This window comes from Tupaia chinensis, unplaced genomic scaffold, assembly GCF_000334495.1.
Source record: "Tupaia chinensis unplaced genomic scaffold, TupChi_1.0 Scaffold000099_1, whole genome shotgun sequence".
In the NCBI taxonomy this organism is placed as follows: domain Eukaryota; kingdom Metazoa; phylum Chordata; class Mammalia; order Scandentia; family Tupaiidae; genus Tupaia; species Tupaia belangeri.
Genome location: NW_006159563.1, coordinates 2,823,030 through 2,842,018, shown reverse-complemented (window position 1 = coordinate 2,842,018; position 18,989 = coordinate 2,823,030). Strand labels below are relative to the sequence as shown.

The window sequence follows — 18,989 nt, the reverse complement described above, 5'->3', positions numbered from 1 at the left end:
AAATTGCAATTTCACTTAGCATTATCCATCGCAGGATGTTTAATTTTAACTCCTGTGACCCAAAGAATTTTTAGTGACTTTTAAAAACTGAAATGTGGAAAGTATCTCCAGCTCATTGCAAATGTGGGAATTCAATAAATAATGCTCTAAATGACCATTTATCGTATGACTTCTTGTTATGATAAGTAGACATGAAGAAGTTATCAACTAAATTGTGGGTTTAAAAGTGCGGGATAGATTTTCATTGTGGGATATCTTTTCATTTTGCAGGATATCTTTTCATAATTGTCATCATGATCATTATATTTTCACATTTATTATTATTTATTACTGGTCTACCGGTGATTTTCTTTCTGAATTTGCTGAATATAAAGGTCAAAAGAGATTTTTTCGAATGGCCCATTCTGCAAGCTAAACTTGATTTCTAAAAGCCAGACTGGTTATCTTTCTGTTTATATATGGAAACAACAAATCCTGAATTAAGAAAAAAAAAATCTAACTCTCTCACCTATGATTTTGGAAACAGCAATATTTTTTCATATACGGATTTATGTCAAAGAGCTAACTGCCTTGTTCGAGGAGGGAAAAGGAAGTATTGGTTTTGTTAATAAACAATACTAACCTAGCTCAGAACTACAGCCGGACGTTAGATATGGAAAGGTTTAAACTGTTCTAACTTACATTTTCAGATACGTAGCATGTGTGATGACCACCCATCTAGTGGTAAATAGCATGTTTACTTTTCTATAATTTTTTCTGAACCAATTTAACTTTGGAGATCTACATGTGACGCAATCCTTGTGCCGAACAGTCTGGTGTGGGAATTCTGACCTAGCAGGAGCCTTCAGCCCTGTCGTTCTTTCTCCCTGTTGGGGGCTCCTCCTCGTCCCATAGTTGACCCCCCTATGGGTCATCTTCTATTGGCCATTCCCTTTAGTTTGCCCCCATTGGACACCCTTTGGTATCCCATTAGGCAGCTGTTGGGCTGGACACCACCCGAGAGGCATAGATGGACAGGTTTAGCCTCACTTACAAGCTCTTTCAGGCTAAAATTAGCCAGGTTTTTCCCTCTTCCAAAACGCTATTTTTACCCAAAGTATCTTAAGGATGGAGAAGCCCTAGAAGAGGCCCATAAACTGAGGCTGCATTCAGGCTGTGGTTTCTGGAGAATCTACCACCCACGGCCCAAAAGCCCTTTGAAATGTTTTATGATCTTGGAGGGCTCAGAAGGAATCCCCAAATGCCTTTAAAAGTCCCAGAACTCTTACCATTTAGTGAGTGCTTGCACCACATTGGGTTCTTTCCTGTAATAAGAACATGAAGAAGATTTGGGGTAGGCTTAGAAAAATTATCAGGATAGATATTTCCCATCTCACCATTCCAAGAAGACTGGAGGACATGCAGCTGAAGGGACAGATACCCAGTCCAGACACTTGACAACTCCCGGGCAGTGGGCCAGGCAGTGGGCATAGCTCCAGAGGCCGGGCCCATGCTTGGGGCACTTGGTGGTTTAAAGCTGGCAAAAATGAACACTCCTGCCGGCAGGAAACCGAGTTGAACAGATTGGGAAAGAGCAAAAACAGGCTGCCCAGGAGGCAGTCTCCCTGGACTCAAGCTTTCAATTGTCAGTGACAACCCAGGGTAGAGCAGATTTTGGGTTTCTTCCCGCCTGGGGAGCTGGCAGAGGTGGGACAGAGTCCAGGCAGCATGCAGCCCAGGAGTACACTGCACCGCGAGTCTCAGAGGAGAGGCTTGGCATGTTCCCCTCCGGGACAAAACCTTGGCCTAGCAGACTTTATCAACTTAAGACTTCCCAGACCACCTTTGTCTGGGCTCTGGCATGCCCTCTGAGTGCTGGGATGGGTTCAGGGGTTTCCCACAAGTCCTGATGCTTTATAATTTCTGTAGAATGTTAGAACTTCCTTGCCTAAGGATTTATCTCAACAAGTTTCTTTTTTCAAGTTTATTTTATTCATAAACAAATAAGATAGGATGTATGTGTGTGTGTATGAGAAAGAGAGAGAGACAGACTCTGGACAGATCCCATCACTCCCAGATGCCTTCTTCATCCCTCTTGTCCCTCTGATCTTGGGCCCATGCATGTGTCTGATGTGCCTGTAAGCCTCTTCCAGAATCCCAATCCTGGGTGGGCCATGTGGCTTCCAATATGGCATTTCAGTTTGCTATAGACTATGCTACACCATGCAAGGACTATCTCAGAAATATCTTTAAAAGTAAGGGGACTAGTAAAATTTTCTTAGTCTATTGTCTTATCTCTTTTTTTTAATACTTATTCTAATTTTATAAGAAAGAAAGAAATGGAAGGCTGTGAGAACTCCCTCCTCCTGTTGCTAAGCACACTCATGCGTTTGATGTGCTAAATCACCACAGCAATTTCTCAAGGGTTAGAAGATGGAAAGTCAGCCCTACTTCCTACTCCCAGAGGAAGGCAAAATAGTTCTGAGTTTGAGAGAATTCTGGTTGTGAAGAAACCCAGGCATTGGGTCTGAGCTGAGAGAACAAGGAGGCAAGTGGAGCTTTGGATGTGCAGAAATCCATGTGAGATTCAGGTTAATAGTAGGGGGTTTGAGCTGGTGGCTCATATTAACAAAAGAAAACAAAAACTGAGAAACATGTCATGTAAAGATAGACAGTAAGACCAAATACTTAGGAATCCTCTCAGACTCCCTAAACCAGTAGTTTTGGTGGAGAGGGGAAGAATGTATTCCATAATCTCAACGAATTTCATAAATGATTTTTATACATGCTGAATTTTGAGAACTACAGCCACACAATTTTATTATCCTTCCATTGTCTCAAAGCATGGAGGAAAATGAAGATGTCATTTAAAGTCACTCCTCTGTTATTTTTGGGAAGCATTGTAATAATTTTGCAGGAAATCTTCCTTCCTAGTTGTCTTCATATAGGGCAGATTTTATATGGTAGTATTTGGCAGCAGAGGTTTGCTGAGAGGTTTAAACATGTCCATTAATAAATATAATAGCAAAAATTATGTTACTCAATTTTATGAGTGCTTAGATATATTAATAGCATCCCCATCTTCCAGATGGGGACACTTGGGCATAGAGAGGTCAGCACTTTCCCAAGGTAAAGTAGACTAGTGGTGTTGAGTGCGTGTGCGTGCATGCCCAAAATCCCAAGAGGAGAATGGAGGAGAAGGGACTGTGGCATGGCCATCCCTTCTTGGGGGTGATTTCTCGCTTTCTGTCTCTCTGTCTGTCTGGCAAGCGCACACACCCTATAGCAAAAACCTCCAAAAAAAAAAAAGAAGAAGGAAGACGAAGACTAGGAAGACTAGTGACATTAAGATTAAAACCCAGGCATGTGGCTCTGAATCACTCTGTCCTGGGCAGAAACTCTGTAAATTTAGTTTTCTTGTGGCTAACCTAGGGAAAATACCTATTTCCAGAAGGTATGAGAATTAGAGATTTTAAATAGATAACATTCTTGACACATCATAGTCACTCAATGAATGGTTGCTCTTGTATATTACCGTTGATGGAGTAAGCCAAATATTGGGTAATCCATACAGAAATACCCAGGAATTCATTGGACTTTCTTAACCACTTTATTGGGCCTTCCCACCTACTTCATCCTTAATTTGTATTAGAAAGTCATTTTGTGCTCTCTACCCAATGCTCTAATTTGGGATCACAGTATATGGAAGGTGAACAAACCACAAGGCTAGAAATTGCTAGGAGTATCTAGCACCAATACAAATGAAATTTGAAAATAATTTCTGAACACCATAGGCAAATGGCTGAATTTTTCTTGACTAATGTATATAACATCCAAGGGACATTTATTTCCTTTTTTTCCCCCCTAACATTTGTTTATTTATTTGTTTGTTGTAATTTTCAAGCCACCAGGTCCAGGACTTGAACCTTGGTCAGCTATGTAAGAATTGAGTGTGTTAACCAACATACTACCTGGTGGCCTGGGACATTCTTGAAAGAATAAACATTTATGATGCCGCATGGCATCTCCAGAAATTGATTGGGTTATATCATTGCTTTCTGAAGGCCGTAAAGTCTGTCTACTCTGCTTAGATCACCTCTTTCAGGCAGACGTTCCAATGCTTTCCAATGTACCTTCCCACATGTTGTTGCCTATACTTAGAATACATTTTTTTCTCTCTTCTTGGAATACTCCAAGTCATTCTTCAAGGCTGCATTTCAAATGTTGACTTCTGTGTGAAGTCCCCTCTTTCTCCAGGGAGAATTATTCTCCTCTGTGTTCCCATAGAACACAGTTCTACTGGGTTTTAAGACTATTATAAGCTATTACATTGAAGTGATTTGTTTTTGAGTCTCATATTTTGTGGCTCCCATGCACAAGAGCATATAACTTGCTAAGAAAAAAGGAGAAGATTGTATTTGTTTTGTGAAGACTTCTGGGCCTAGGATCGTGTTTTTATGTATGTCAGGAACCAGCACAGTCTATGACACCTTTTAAGTGCTGTATAAATAATTGTTAAATGAATAAAAAGTTTAAAGTGATGTCAATTTTTTTATTAAAGGGAGTTTGATTGTTACGACGTCACCTGAGCAGTTTCTGGTGGCCCGACCTAGGAGTTCTTAGTTGTTTATTATAATTGAAGAATGAACTCAAAGAAAGAAATTTGCCTTCGCGTACATACATATTTTCCTCTCTCATGTGTTGTGGTGGAAATCATGTTTAAGAGCATGATCTGGGACAGGTTAAAGTAAACCAACCAACCAACCAGCCAGTCAGCCAGCACCAGCTGGAACAACAGCTGCAACTGCTTAACTAGGAGTAGACACACCCAGAGTAGGTGGTCTTGGTTTAGTGTCTTACCTGAGATTGGACGGAAGGATGAATTTAGAACATTTTAAGATCAAAATGTTTGTTACTCAATTTTCAGTAGTCTCTTGTTCTGAACTATCCCACATTTCCCCCTTTATTATTCTCAAACTTTATTTATTTATTTATCTATTTATTTATTTTTGTTTTGTTTCTTTTTTGCAGAGAGGTTTTTGCTCTCAGGTGCATGTGCTTGCTGGTGAGACAGAGAGAAACAGAAAGTGAGAAATCACCCCCCAGAGTGGATGACCATGATGCAATCCTGTCTCCTCCATTCTCCTAGCAGGATTTTGAGCACACACGTGTGCCTGGCGTGAGTTTTAAGCCGCAGGGTCCAGACTCAAACTATGGTTGACTACGTGGGAGTTCAGCGATGTAAACCATTATGCCATCTGCAGATCCCTCAAACTTGATTTTTAAGAGTATTTATTGTACGTATTATTATTATTTAATTTGACCAGAGAGAGAGATGTTGGGGAGTGAGAAAGCAAGCCCACTACTTGGGCTAAGTAGTGTATGGAGTGTGAAGTGTGAGAGAGAAATGAAATAAGACTTATTCTTCTTCTTTTTCTTTCTTTCTTTTTTTTTTCTTTTGGCCAGAACAAGCATATCATCAAAGACAGTGGTATCCTATAGTTCCATGTGGTGACTAGTGGTAGCAATGAGTGGAGATTCTGGGCCCTGAATCCTCTGGCCACCACCTTTCTTTCCAGCTTTATCTAGCATAAGACGGTTTCTGTGTCTCTCTGCTCCAACTGCACAGTTCTGATTCTTGATGTTTATAGATACTTATTCTTCTGTTTATAGATACTTTGCATATGCTGTTCCCTTTGCCTAGAGAAGTTATCTAGTCATTTCTTGTCAAGTTAATCCCTTCTCATCCTCAGCTCAATCATTATTCACATGATGAAACTTTTCCTAATGTTCCTGACTAGGTTAGTTTCCTTCTGATAGCCTCTCCTTAGTGATAAGCATCATAGTTAGAAGTTTACATTTATCTGTAAAATTATCCCATCAATTTCTGCTTCCTCTGTAGTTGCAATCTCCATAAGGACAAAGACCTTGTCCATTTTTGTGCCATTATACACTCAATTACTAGCATAGTGCTTGAAATAAGGTGAATCTCAATAAATACTTGTTCAGTGACCTGGTATAGAATTAAACTTTGCTATAGACCAAATCAGAAATAGATATGAAGAAAGAAAAAACTATTTCCCCCACTTACACTAGAAGCAGATGACCTCTGAAATAGAAGTAGCCAGTATTCAGGTTGCATATCCATTCATTGAGTACTTTCTGTGTGCCAAGCTCTGAGCTAAGTCTTAAGGAAACACGATGAATGAGACACTGGGTATTGCCCTCATGCTGTCAGGAGCGATGTGTAAGCTAGTGATAATAATGTTGGTATAATAATAAGATAAGTGTGAGAATGTGTACAGTACATTGAGCATCCGCTATATATCATATATAATATACTGTAGGTGTCTTACATCCATCAATTCATTTGATTTTCACACAACAACCTATGAGGGAGGCATTTTATCATCTCTAATTTATAGCTGAAGACACAGGAGCCACAGAGAAGTTAAATTTCTTGTTCGAGATTACTTATCTAAAGCTGGAACTCAACCAGAGTTGAGTTGTACATGACTTTGAAGACTAATTTTTTAAGACTATTTTTGGATATTAGAAATAGGAATGAAAGTTGAGCAGAAATGAATTTGAAATCGCCTTAAAATCTCAAACTCCAATATCCTATTTTCTGACGACAACCTCTTATCCTCCCAAGTCTGTCTTTCTCTCACCTTCACCCCAGTCAACCTCACAGAAATCCTCTCCCTATCCACTGGCCTCCTTCCAGCCCCACTTCTATCCTAAGCTTTCCCCAAGGCTAGTTCCCTCCGAGCTCCCTACTTTCACTGCACCCACCAGAGAAATATCAATGTCTTGATCAACCTTATCTGCTTCTGTGCAGTTTGATCTGTCACCCTCATGGAGTTGTCATGATGACAAAATGAGTCAGTACATGAACTCTAAAAAAAAATGCCTGGCATTATTACATTGTATACATAGTATTATTGTTGTTATTTACCCCTGAGTAGTTAAACGCTGTTGGTTAAAATCTTAGAGGTGCTGACTTAGTTGACCTCAACTGTATCCTTAATATTTCTACCTGTCAGCTTCATTACTTGGTAAAGTTAAGTTCCCATATATTTCTTGAGGATATTCCAAATCTTTCATACTCTTTACAAGTCTCCTACTCAACTTCAAACACTCTTGGCATCAGCAAGAAACCTTGGCAGTAAACATCTCTTGTTGCGTGCTCAGCATTCATTTACTTTTTTTTTCTTTAATTATTTTATTTAACTTATTTATTCATTTATTTATTTCAATTTGACCAGAGAGGGGTAGAGTATGTGTGAGAGAGAGAGAGAGAGCGAGAGAGAGAAAGCAAGCCGTCTCGTCCGGGACTCGAACCGCAATCGGCCATGTGGGAGTCCAGCACCCTTAAACACCAAGCCACCTGCCGGCTCCTAGCATTCATTTACTTTTCATTCTGGCAATAAGAATTCTTTCACCATTCTCATACCTGTGGTGTGGGATGATGACCATATCCTCTTGGCCATACTCATTGGTTCAGGGATAAAGCATTTGACCTAGGGTTAACCAATCAAAATCTCTCCTAGAACTTTGGATGCATGACTGCAAAGGGAGACACTCTCTCCTCTTCAGATCTTTGCTGTTAAGTAGTATAAAAGAATGGAGATGTGGGCACATGGATAGAGCTTGTCTGGAAATAATATCAACCAAGCCAAGAAAAAAACAGATCACTTGAGTGTCTGGTTCTAGCTATACCTGATGGCAGTAAACTTCTTTTAAGTTATGTAATCTAATACATTTCCTTTTTTGTTTTAACTATTTGAATTTAAATTTTATCTCTTGCAACTGAAAGTCCTGACTAGTGCACTTTGCCTCATAATTACTGTTAAGTGGAGGATATTACCATTGTTTTCCTGGACACTTGCTTCATCAATATACTGCTCTATATCTTGGTCCAGAGAATGAGTGCAACCTCTTTGTTTAAGCTTCACTCTCTCCTTTGCACTCCTTGTACCTTCATTAGTCAGCCTTCCAGACTTTGTCTCACAGTTCATCCCTATCTTCAACTGGTCTCTATTAGCTCTTTAGTTTTAGCCTAAAATGTGCCCATTTCCCTTTTTACTCAAACTACTCAGTGTTTGTTTACATCATCCTCTTCACTTCCTTACTTTTCATTCCCTTCTGTGTTTCCTCCTTCCACATTCCACTACCCTTTGGCCACCAGTGATTTCATAATGGAAAATCCTAATTATGTTGGCTTGTTGGAAAAGTCATGACGTATTTTTTTCTATGCAAAAGTGTTGTGATTTTCCCAATGACTCAATATATGCATATATATGTAGTTTTTTTCCTTTTTTTGGACAGGGTCTCACTGTCGTGATCCTCCTGCCTCAGCCTACCAGCTAGAACTATAGCTGCCACTACGTCCAGCTGTTTTTCAGACAGGTCCTCACTGTGTTGTAGAGAGTCCTGGCAACACATACCATTGCACCTGGGCCCCCAGTGACATCTTTAGACTGAAGCTAGTAGGACCTCTCTTTTACCTCGAATGGTGCCTGTCACTTTACTTCTAAAAGTTCTCTTAGTCCTAGGTACTGAAACACTGCTTTCTTCCTGTCCCCCTAAACCTTCCTAGCTATTCCTCCTCTATCTCTCTCACAAGTTTCTCTCTGTCCACTGCTTTTCTCATGCTATCCACTCCCCTTGGGTGATCAAATTACTTCATAGTTTTCATTTTTACCATATGCTCATGACACCTAGATCTATATATATTCAATCTGTTGTTCTACCTGAAACTTTACACGTTTGCTGTAGTTACAACGAGGGTACCTCAAATAAAGCTTAATAAAAATATATCTTATCTTATAGTTGAATCTGTTTCCTCTACTTATTCTCAGTTTGTAGAAGCACAATTTCCCAGTCACACAAGTTAAACTCATGAGCATTATTTTCATCTTCTGTCCTTCACTTCCTATTGCCTTGTTAACTTTTCAAAATATTTAGTGAGTCACTTTACCTCCTAAAAGCAGACACTGGTGGCCATCAAGCATGCTCCCTGCTTTCTTCCTTGCTAACAAAATTCTACTTTTTCTCAGGTTTTGTAAAGCTATGTGATTGAGAAAACGCTTGCATGAATCTCAGTCTCAGCTCCAAAGGATGAGTCTTGATTTGTTTGTTCTAAGCCAATCATGATAATTCTTGTCAATGAATAACTCAGAAATATTTAGTTATCTGTACAGAAGTAATTGACTCATACATGAGGAAAACAGTCATTAGATTGTTGTCAATGAACAAAGGGAAAAAAAGGAATCAGAAGGGGGTGTGGAACCCCACAGACTTTCTGAGAAGAGTAGATCTTATTTATATTTTAGATAAACTAATTAGCCAGTAGTTACTTTTGTTCATTCTGCTGCAATGTTTTGCTGTCTTTTATTCCTTCCATCTTCTAGTAACTCAGGTATCACACTCTGTAGAAGAACTTCTTGGCCAACTCCTAATCCCTGCTACATACTAGGTGTATCAGAAAGGGTTTTCTTTGTTTAGGAAACACACACACACACACACACACACACACACACACACACACACGATGACAGATGTTAGACCTCTCTTTTTATAGAGGGAGGGACTCCTACCATCTGGGAGAGACAGAATGTGCTATGGCTAAAAGTAAATGTAGTTTGGTATGGTGGGATTTTTTTTTTTTAAAGAGAAAAAAGGCCACAATCATTGCCTCTGATTAGTTGAAACTAATCAGAAGAACTTTTGAGTTCTGTAATTCTAGAGATCGGATTAATTTATGTAGACCTTATACATTGTGGTTACTAAAGTTAAGCTCCTCAATAACTGGAGAGAGACTCCCCTAGGAAACACAACTAGGTCTGTCATTTATTTAGCATTTTATTCAAGTGTTATACTCACAAAGTGCTTCATAATAGCCTTGTTAATTGATGCTTGCCCAGGGCAAGTAATGATTTACCAGACAAGGTATAAATGTTCCCATTTTATTCATTTCCCTCTGCCCAGTATATTTTGTATAGAGGAGTCCTCCTTCTTTTTTTTTTTTTTGGCTAACTTTTTATTTTTAAAAATTGCAGGTATAATGACGACTCATTATACCCTTCACCTAGAATCACCAATTGCTACTGTTTTACCTCATATGCTCTCTCTCCCTTTTTCATCTCTACTTTCCCCCATTTGTGAACACACACCCTACACTTTTTCGACTAACAGTCTAAAAATAAGTTGCAGACATCATCATTCACCCCTTCATCCTTCAGCACACATCTCCTAAGAATAAGGACAGCATACACAGCCACAATATTGTCGTGCTCAAGAAATTTAGCATTGATACAAATAAAATGATCTAACATACAGCATATATTACATTTTTTAAAATTGTCCCAATTCTGATCTTTTGGATTCTTTTTTTCACCTGGCTTTTATCAAGAATCATGCATTGCATTTCACTGTTGTCTTCTGTTGCCTAACACAGCTCTTTCACTTAAAAAAAATTTTTCTTTTACAACATTGATTTTCTAAAAGAATCTAGACCTGTCATTTTCTAGGATATTCCACAATATATATCTGAGTGTGGCCTTAGGGTTAGGCTCGATTAAACAATTTTGGCAAGAATACTATTGGGTTGTCAAAAAAGTTGTGACCTATTTTTTCATGTTTTTCTATGCAAAAATGTGTCATAACTTTTTTTTTTCTTTTGGAGAGATTTTCACTATAGGGCGTGTGCGCTCGCCAGACAGAGAGAGACATAGAGACAGAAAGCAAGAAATCACCCCCCAGGGGGGATGGTCACGCCGCAATCCCTTCTCCTCCATTCTCCTCTCAGGATCTTGGGCATGCACGCACATGCGCCCAGCGTGAGTTTTAAGCCACCGGGTCCAGGACGCGAACTGCGGTCAACTACATGGGAGTCCAGCAACATAGTCATTACGCTAACTGCTGGTTCCCATGTGTCATAACTTTTCTGACAACCCAATACATAAGAGATATTGTTTTCTCCTCAGTGTATAGCAATGAGAAGATCGTTCCGTTATTAGTGATATTACATTTGGTCACTTTTCTCTTTTTTGTGTATATTTATAAACTGAATTATTTATTATGGGAACCTCATATTGATGAGATCAATATCTTTATTTATTGAGCCTTCAGTTATATCTGAGTGTGGCCTTAGGGTTAGGCTCGATTAAACAATTTTGGCAAGAATACTATTGGGTTGTCAAAAAAGTTGTGACCTATTTTTTCATGTTTTTCTATGCAAAAATGTGTCATAACTTTTTTTTTTTCTTTTGGAGAGATTTTCACTATAGGGCGTGTGCGCTCGCCAGACAGAGAGAGACATAGAGACAGAAAGCAAGAAATCACCCCCCAGGGGGGATGGTCACGCCGCAATCCCTTCTCCTCCATTCTCCTCTCAGGATCTTGGGCATGCACGCACATGCGCCCAGCGTGAGTTTTAAGCCACCGGGTCCAGGACGCGAACTGCGGTCAACTACATGGGAGTCCAGCAACATAGTCATTACGCTAACTGCTGGTTCCCATGTGTCATAACTTTTCTGACAACCCAATACATAAGAGATATTGTTTTCTCCTCAGTGTATAGCAATGAGAAGATCGTTCCGTTATTAGTGATATTACATTTGGTCACTTTTCTCTTTTTTGTGTATATTTATAAACTGAATTATTTATTATGGGAACCTCATATTGATGAGATCAATATCTTTATTTATTGAGCCTTCAGTAAGGTGAAAGGGAAAATAGGGTAATTACATATTTTTAAAACTTCTAAAATAAGATGGTCAGGTTTCAATTATCTAGATATTTTCATTAAAACATATTTTGCATCTTAGGAAATGGAATTATCCACACAGTTGTCTCAGATATGCAATTCCCTTTGTTCACACAGATCTGGCCAGCTAATGGCATCTATTATCTCTAATTCGCAGATCAGCACAAAAGTTAAATGGCTTAAAGGCCTCACAGTGTAATGAAAGAAAAGATTAATCTAGGTTCCACAATCATCAAACTTGTCTCATGACCTTAAGTAAATCATGTGCACTTCCTGGGCCTCAGTTTCCTTTTCTGTGAAATGGAGAGCCATGACTTTTGGAACTTTAAAAGCCTATCACTGTGCAGGTTCATTCGTATCTCTAGTCAAATGCTGTACATATACTCGGAATCATTTTGACTCCTAATTAAAAGTGCTTGTTCCTCGTGCAATAGCAAATTTACTTAATATTTTTTTCCTGGAAGAAATAACAGAATTTTGGAAATAAGTAGGAGCTATGGACATATTTTCATCAACCTGCCTGTTGATGTAGGAATCCTATCTGATTGGTGGCCATCTGGTACTATACACTTGAGGCAAACTGTGTAAGTGTGAGCTCTTTAAGGTTCTGCTTTAGCCATTCTAGGTCCTCCATGACAGTATGTGAAGCGCCCAGTTACACCTTCTCTTGACTTCGGAAATCCCTTCCTGCACTCTCCTTCAACAATACAACTGCTGGGACCAGCAGTTGGCATAAGGGCTATGTTGCTGGGCTCCCATGTAGTCAACCACAGTTCAAGTCCCAGACCCAGGAGCTTAAACTCACATTGGGCACATGAGCACGCATGCCCAAGATCCCGAGAGGAGAATGGAGGAGAAGGGATTGCAGTGTGGCCATCACCCTGGGGGTGATTTCTCGCTTTCTGTCTCTCTGTCATTCTCTGTCTTTCTGGTGATCACACACACCCTATAGCATAAACCTCTCCAAAAATAAACAAAAACAAAATCAAAAGAGAAAAAAATACAACTGCATGTCTGTACCTGGAATTCATAACTCAGTTCTTTTCTACCTCTGAGGCCTGAACTTTTGATCTTCGCCCTTTGACCATCCTGCCCTTCTCATTGCTGTGGAATTAGTACTACAATGTAAAATCCTTTGACACCTCCCTTTGTCCCTACTTAGTTCACCAGTTTCTTCCAACCATATTTATCCTTGCCCAGCCTGGGTAATGACTTCAGCATTGCCCTTACAATTTCCTCAACACCCACAACATTTCTAATTATACTAGGTATAGCTGAACACTTATTTATATGCCAAATACTGTACAACATGGTTGCATAATAGAGAACAGCTGTGCAGGGAAACAAAAAATCAACTTGTGAAGAATTTTGTAAGGTGAGTGCATACTTTTTAGAATAAAAATATGTATTTTACTAGGTTGTAGCCTAATCAAACAAATACCACTGGCTAAATTGTAATAGTCATATAGAGTACTAATCGCAACTTTTCCAGGTGAAAATGAGACACCTGCTAATTTGCTAATGCGAGATGAAAAATATTACATATGTGCTTTTTTGGGTAGGTTTTTGCCATAGGGCATGTGCACTTACCAGAGACAGAGAGAGACTGAAAGGAAGTTAAAAATTACTCTCTGAAGGGGAAAGTATGTTGCAATCCTTTCTCCACCATTATTCTCTTGGGATTTTGGGCACACATACACAAATGCCTGACATGATTTTCAAGCCGTCTGTCTGGGATTTGAACTGTTGTCGGCCATGTGGGAATCCAACAATGTAACTGTTATATCATCTGCTAGTCCTTCACATATTTTTTTTTTTTTTGAGAGGTTTTCTCTATAGAGCGCGTGCACTCGCCAGACAGACAGAGAGAGACAGAAAGCGAGAAATCACCCCCCCCAGGGGGGATGGCCACGCCACGCCCGGCTTGAGTTTTAAGCCACTGGGTCTGGGACGCGAACCGCGGTCGACTACATGGGAGTCCAGCGACATAGCCATTACGCTAACTGCTGGTTCCCCACATATAATTTTTTAAGTGTGTTTACTTCTTTCTTCTGAGAGAGAGATCCCTGACAGGGCCTTTGTGTCACACTCTACCCCCAGCTTCCGCCAGCCAGATTTATGGGCACACATGCACATGTCACGCATGTACAAGGAGACTTCAGGAATCAAATCTGGGACCTCCCCATGTGCTTCAGCCTTGCAGAGCATTGCATTATCATTGTACCACCATGGTGCGACATATGCATGGTATTAAAACCCTTAAGATATGGACAGCTACATACACATGAAATAATAAATATTCCATCTGATATGTGTTGTGGTTTAAGTTGAAGATGGACTACGATGATTGTAGATCAAGAAATGCAAACCTGAGAGTTTGGACGGTTTTTACTATACGTATGTGTGTGTGTGTGTGTGTGTGTGTGTGTGTTTGTGTTTGAATAAATAAGTGCATTATGTTTCAAATCAGTTTTAATGCTAATAGGCACCTTTCTTCATATTTTATTCCCAAAAGATTTCTTTGCAAAGTCTTAGTATGAATAGTTATTTTAGAAATCAAAGTGAAATATCAGTAGTAGAAGCACTCTTAGAGATTGTTCATCCTATAAGTGAGGGAACTGAGGCCCATAAGGGCAAAATCACTTTTCCAAAATTGCATGGCTCTGGTTGTAGAGCCAACTCTAGAGCCTGGTTTTCAAATCCAGGTACAGCTTCAAACTGTCTTTCTGGGAACGTTATGGGTCTCTGGAGAAGCCCAGGGCTATCTTAGGGAAGAGAGGTGATTATTTCTCACTTTCTTCAGCTAGAACTACACTACTTGCAAGTGTTTTATATATTGTGGTTCCATTTAAAGATCTTAATTATAATAGCAAAAAGTATAGACACACACATTTTTCTCTTTTTTTCCACCTTGGTTTTGCTGTAGGGCATACACACTTGCTAGAGAAACAGAGGGAGAAAAAGTGAAAAACTACCCTGCCTGGGGCGTGGCAGAGATGACCACACCACAAAACCCTCTGCCCCATTTTTCTCTTGGAATTTTGGATCCACATGCATACATACCCAGTGAGTTTTCAAGCTGCTGGGTCAGGGACTCCAGTCAGCCATGTGGGATCCAGCTGTCCTAATCTCCATGCCACTGCTAGCCCCTAAACATATATATTTTTAAAAGATTGGGAATCATGCCTTACCTTTCCACATGAAGATTGGTAATTTGTCTCCTGTAGCAATTACTCAATATTAGTATGAAGTTCTACACTCTGTGCATTTCATATAAGTAAATACGTGGGAAATGGTTGCCACAGATAAAGATGCAGGTTTGGAAGACTGGGTAGGTCCTCTTTTGCTCTCATCACAATCAGTAGTCTTCTCCTCAATGTGGCCAGTGTACTGCATTGCTATTTCAAAATAAAGAGAAACAAAATATGGCAGAGGTCATGAGGTGAAATAAAAAACTGAGCAAGTGTAGGTTTCTATAAGCTCACCCTGCACCCACCTGGTGAAGCAGCATGTATTGTTGTGTGTAAATGACTTGAAGCCGATCAGAGTCATACTATTATGAAGCAGAAACACCTATTTTCACAGCTCTATTTTTTTTCTCAAGAATTTCATCCCAGGAATACAAATGTGAAGAGATACCAGATTATCGGCAGCACACGTTAGTTTTCTTGCATGTTACTATTAATAGCAAGATTCCCCTTTCTAATGTTGTGATGACTATAGCTATCCATGTCTTCTCTGGGTCATGGGATGGCCTATATTTTAGTCCCTCTAGGCTGCCTGGCTTTCTTGTTAGCTGATGTTTGCAAAGCGAATTCAGATTTTTTAGTGCCTCAAATTTTTCACTGATCATTTATCATTCCTTAAAAAGGAATTCCTTTAAAAGGAATTCAACCACCAAATAAATCTGAATAGACTGTAAAAAACAAAATCCACGTATGAACATTATTTGTAGTATTTTTTCCTACATTGGATCAAATCAAACAAATGCAATGATAATTCATGAGCATTCCCTTATTATGAGCTCTTTCCTTTATTAGAGCAACCAAGTTCAATAAAAATGGAAGTACATTTCAAAAACACCAGCAACACAGATTTCTCGGGAAATAAAAGTAAATCTTTTTTCTTAAAACTTTCACAGAAATGTAAGATTTTCTGAGATACAATTTCACTCTTTCAACACTTTAATGGGTGCACAGCTTTCCTCAGTCCAGTTGTTTTCCTTCACTACCTGTTGTGATGTGGTTGCAATATTAAAAACCAAAGGCATGCACTAAACTCAGACAATAATGTTTCCAAACTAATCCAGCAAGAGGAGAAAAGTGATTAGAAACAAGACAGTTCCCAACGGAAGATGGATACACTATTTCTAGAAACTACAATTACTACTGAAAAAACTAATTGCTTTCCTCTTGTTTTTGGATAATTCCTCCAGTTCAAGAAAAAGTGTGAAGAAACTTCACCTTGAGGCTACTTACAATGTTTTTTCCTCGAAACTGCACGGAGCAACTTTTTTGACACAACAAACTGTGTTTTGTTATTGTGGTTCCTATAGAGTATTTCTGTGCCTTTGAAGAATTAGGTCAGTAAGTTTTTGTTCACTTAATAAGTGTAGAGAGCCTACTATGTGGCAGACACTGTGCTACACAAACATAGCAAAGATAGGATCTCTGTCCTGGGTGAACTTACATGTTCATTCTATTAGGTTGTCGGGAAAGTCATGGTGTGTTTTTCTATGTAAAAATGCATCAGGACTTTCCTGACGACCCAATAATATGACTTAGGTAATAATAGTAAGAACATTTTCTGTGGAAGATCCAGGAAAAAGGACACCTCTGGCCACCCGATCCTACATGGTAACTGCTCTATAAATCCCCAGCGTGATCAGCCAGAATCACACCAGGTACATGCTTGAGTGTCCATCATATGACTAGCTGGAGGATGAGAGAAAGGGGATCATGGGGTGAGAACAGATCCTGGGGAGGGTGCTCCTCTCTCTCTCTCAGGTGTGCATGGATGTGCCCTTCCATGAATACAGAGAAAAAACAATTTAATTATTTTATTTAACTTTTATTTATTTATTTTAATTTGATCAGAGAGGGACAAAGTATGTGTGAGAGAGAAAGAAACTGAGAAAGCAAAGTCATCAGGTCCGGGACTTGAACTGCAGTTGACCGACCATGTGGGAGTCCAGCATCCTTAACTACCACGCCACCTATCGATCCCAAGATAAAAAGAATTTCTAAAAAGAACATCTGTATGTATCACTCTGGTGCTCTTTTGGGGCTTTGTGAAATGTGTTTAAGTCAGTTCTAAAACTTCATTGTTTTTGTTCCTTAGGGCAGAAATTTATTACAGATATGGGAAATCCATTTTATACTTTGAAGTTCTATGAAATTCAATAACTACAAATATGTCAAGATATCTGAGGACATTGGGTTGAAGATTGAAAACAAGACCCTCTCCAAGTGGCTGTTCTTCAAGACATGCTATTGTGCAAGAGCATGGGCTTTGATCTAAATCCAAGTTCTTCCAGGTATTTATTGAATTAACAAGTCACTTAGTTTTCCTCAGTCTTGGTGTCCTTATCTATAAAACAGGAAAAAAATAAGATCTGTGTTGTGAGGTTGTGAGAATCAATTGAATTAATATATATGGAAGTAGCATGTAGACTTTGAAGTCCAATAAGAAATTACTGTTTTGGGGCAAATACACACAATCACAATGTTGACTCATCAACATGGGAACAATAATGCTGTATTCATAGACCCGACCTTCCAGATGAAGAATGCTTATCAGAATTCCTAGCTGCAAATACTGCAATACTGTGAATGTTTATGGTTAATATTGCCATTAGGAGAGTTAACACATAAGTAATTATTGATAGATGTCATGAAAAAAAATTCTATCTTTTTCACACAGATGCCAACTACTTAAAATGTATATAAAACTGGATTAGGCCCAGCTACTGTGGCACAAGTGGTAGGGTGACACTGTGCAAAGCTGAGGCCACATGGGAGGCCGGGGTTCAGATCCCAGACTCACCTGACCAGACCGAGCACAATAGTACACATCTCTGATCCTGGCTAACTGGGAGGCTGGGACAGAGGATCAAAATCCTGTCAAAAATATTTTCCCCTAGTACCGGAAGACGGCGTAATTGTTATGTTGCTGGACTCCCACGAAGTCCACTGCGGTTCAAGTTCTGTGCCTAGTGGCTTAAAACTCACTTCAGGCATGTGTGTGTGTGTGTGTGTGTGTGTGTGTGTACGCCCAAAAACCTGAGAGGAGAATAGAGGAGAAGGGATTACTGTGTGGCCAACCCCCCTAGGGGGTGGTGGTGGTGGTGATTTCTCACTTTCTATCTCTCTATAGCAAAATTATAGCCCTATAGCAAAAGCCTCTCTTTAAAAAAATACTCTTCCTCTTTCTCTCATAAAAACAAAAACCTGAATCAGGGGCTAAGTAGTAGTATAGCAGTAATGCAACTGGACCCAATTAGGGAAGGTCCTGAGTTAACATCCAGGGACTGCCCTGATCATGTCAGGCACATGTGTGTGTGCCCATGATCTGGGCTGGCTGAAACTGCAAGTGGATAACAACATTGGAACTCTGTTGACGGTGCCTCTCTCTCTATTGCTCCCTCTTTTCCTTTCTCTGTCTCCCCCATGAAATTAATAAATAAATTAATTTAAAACAAACAAACAAAAAACTAGCTTAACAAACCAGAAAGAGAAGCTGAAGAATCATCTCCATGATACCGTGATAAAGCAATAAAAATCTATGTCCTGAGAGGAAAGGAATTGTACTGGCTGAGATGTTCTGACTTGTAAATACTAGAAGCCCCAACAGACATTGGTTTAAATCAGAAGTCTATTTATTGTTAATTTAACAGGAGTAAGTTGAAAGCAATCCCAGGGCTTATTGAGTGGCTGGACAATGTCAGTGCTCTGGGTCAGCATCTTTGACATTATCTTCATCTTCCATCATGCTTGTTGCCTCACGCAGAAAATCGTAGTTATGTATGTTTCAGCTACAGGCATCAGTCCCTAACATCAATATCTCAGACAGAAGAAGGAAAGAAGAGGCACCCTAAGAAAATCTTCTTAAATGCCTAACTCATTTGTCAGAAATCAAAACATTACCTAGAAATTCCCTAGAGATTTCCCCTAACATCTGATTGGCTCAAATTGGGTCACATGGCCACCACTCACTGCAGGGGAACCTGGGAAAACAA

At 39.5% G+C, this 18,989-nt stretch overlaps 1 long non-coding RNA gene across 2 annotated transcripts in view; it reads right to left on the bottom strand.

The window, feature by feature from the left end:
* Positions 1-18,989, bottom strand: part of LOC106734369 (uncharacterized) — a 179,011-nt gene that overhangs the window by 17,322 nt on the left and 142,700 nt on the right. The window contains exons 3-4 of one of the 2 annotated variants that reach the window (XR_001370016.2): positions 14,944-15,150; positions 1,269-1,304 (exon numbers count right to left, since the gene is read on the bottom strand). This is a non-coding gene — a long non-coding RNA (uncharacterized LOC106734369). The remainder of the gene's footprint in view (positions 1-1,268; positions 1,305-14,943; positions 15,151-18,989) is intronic. The other variant, XR_001370015.2, reaches the window with a different exon arrangement.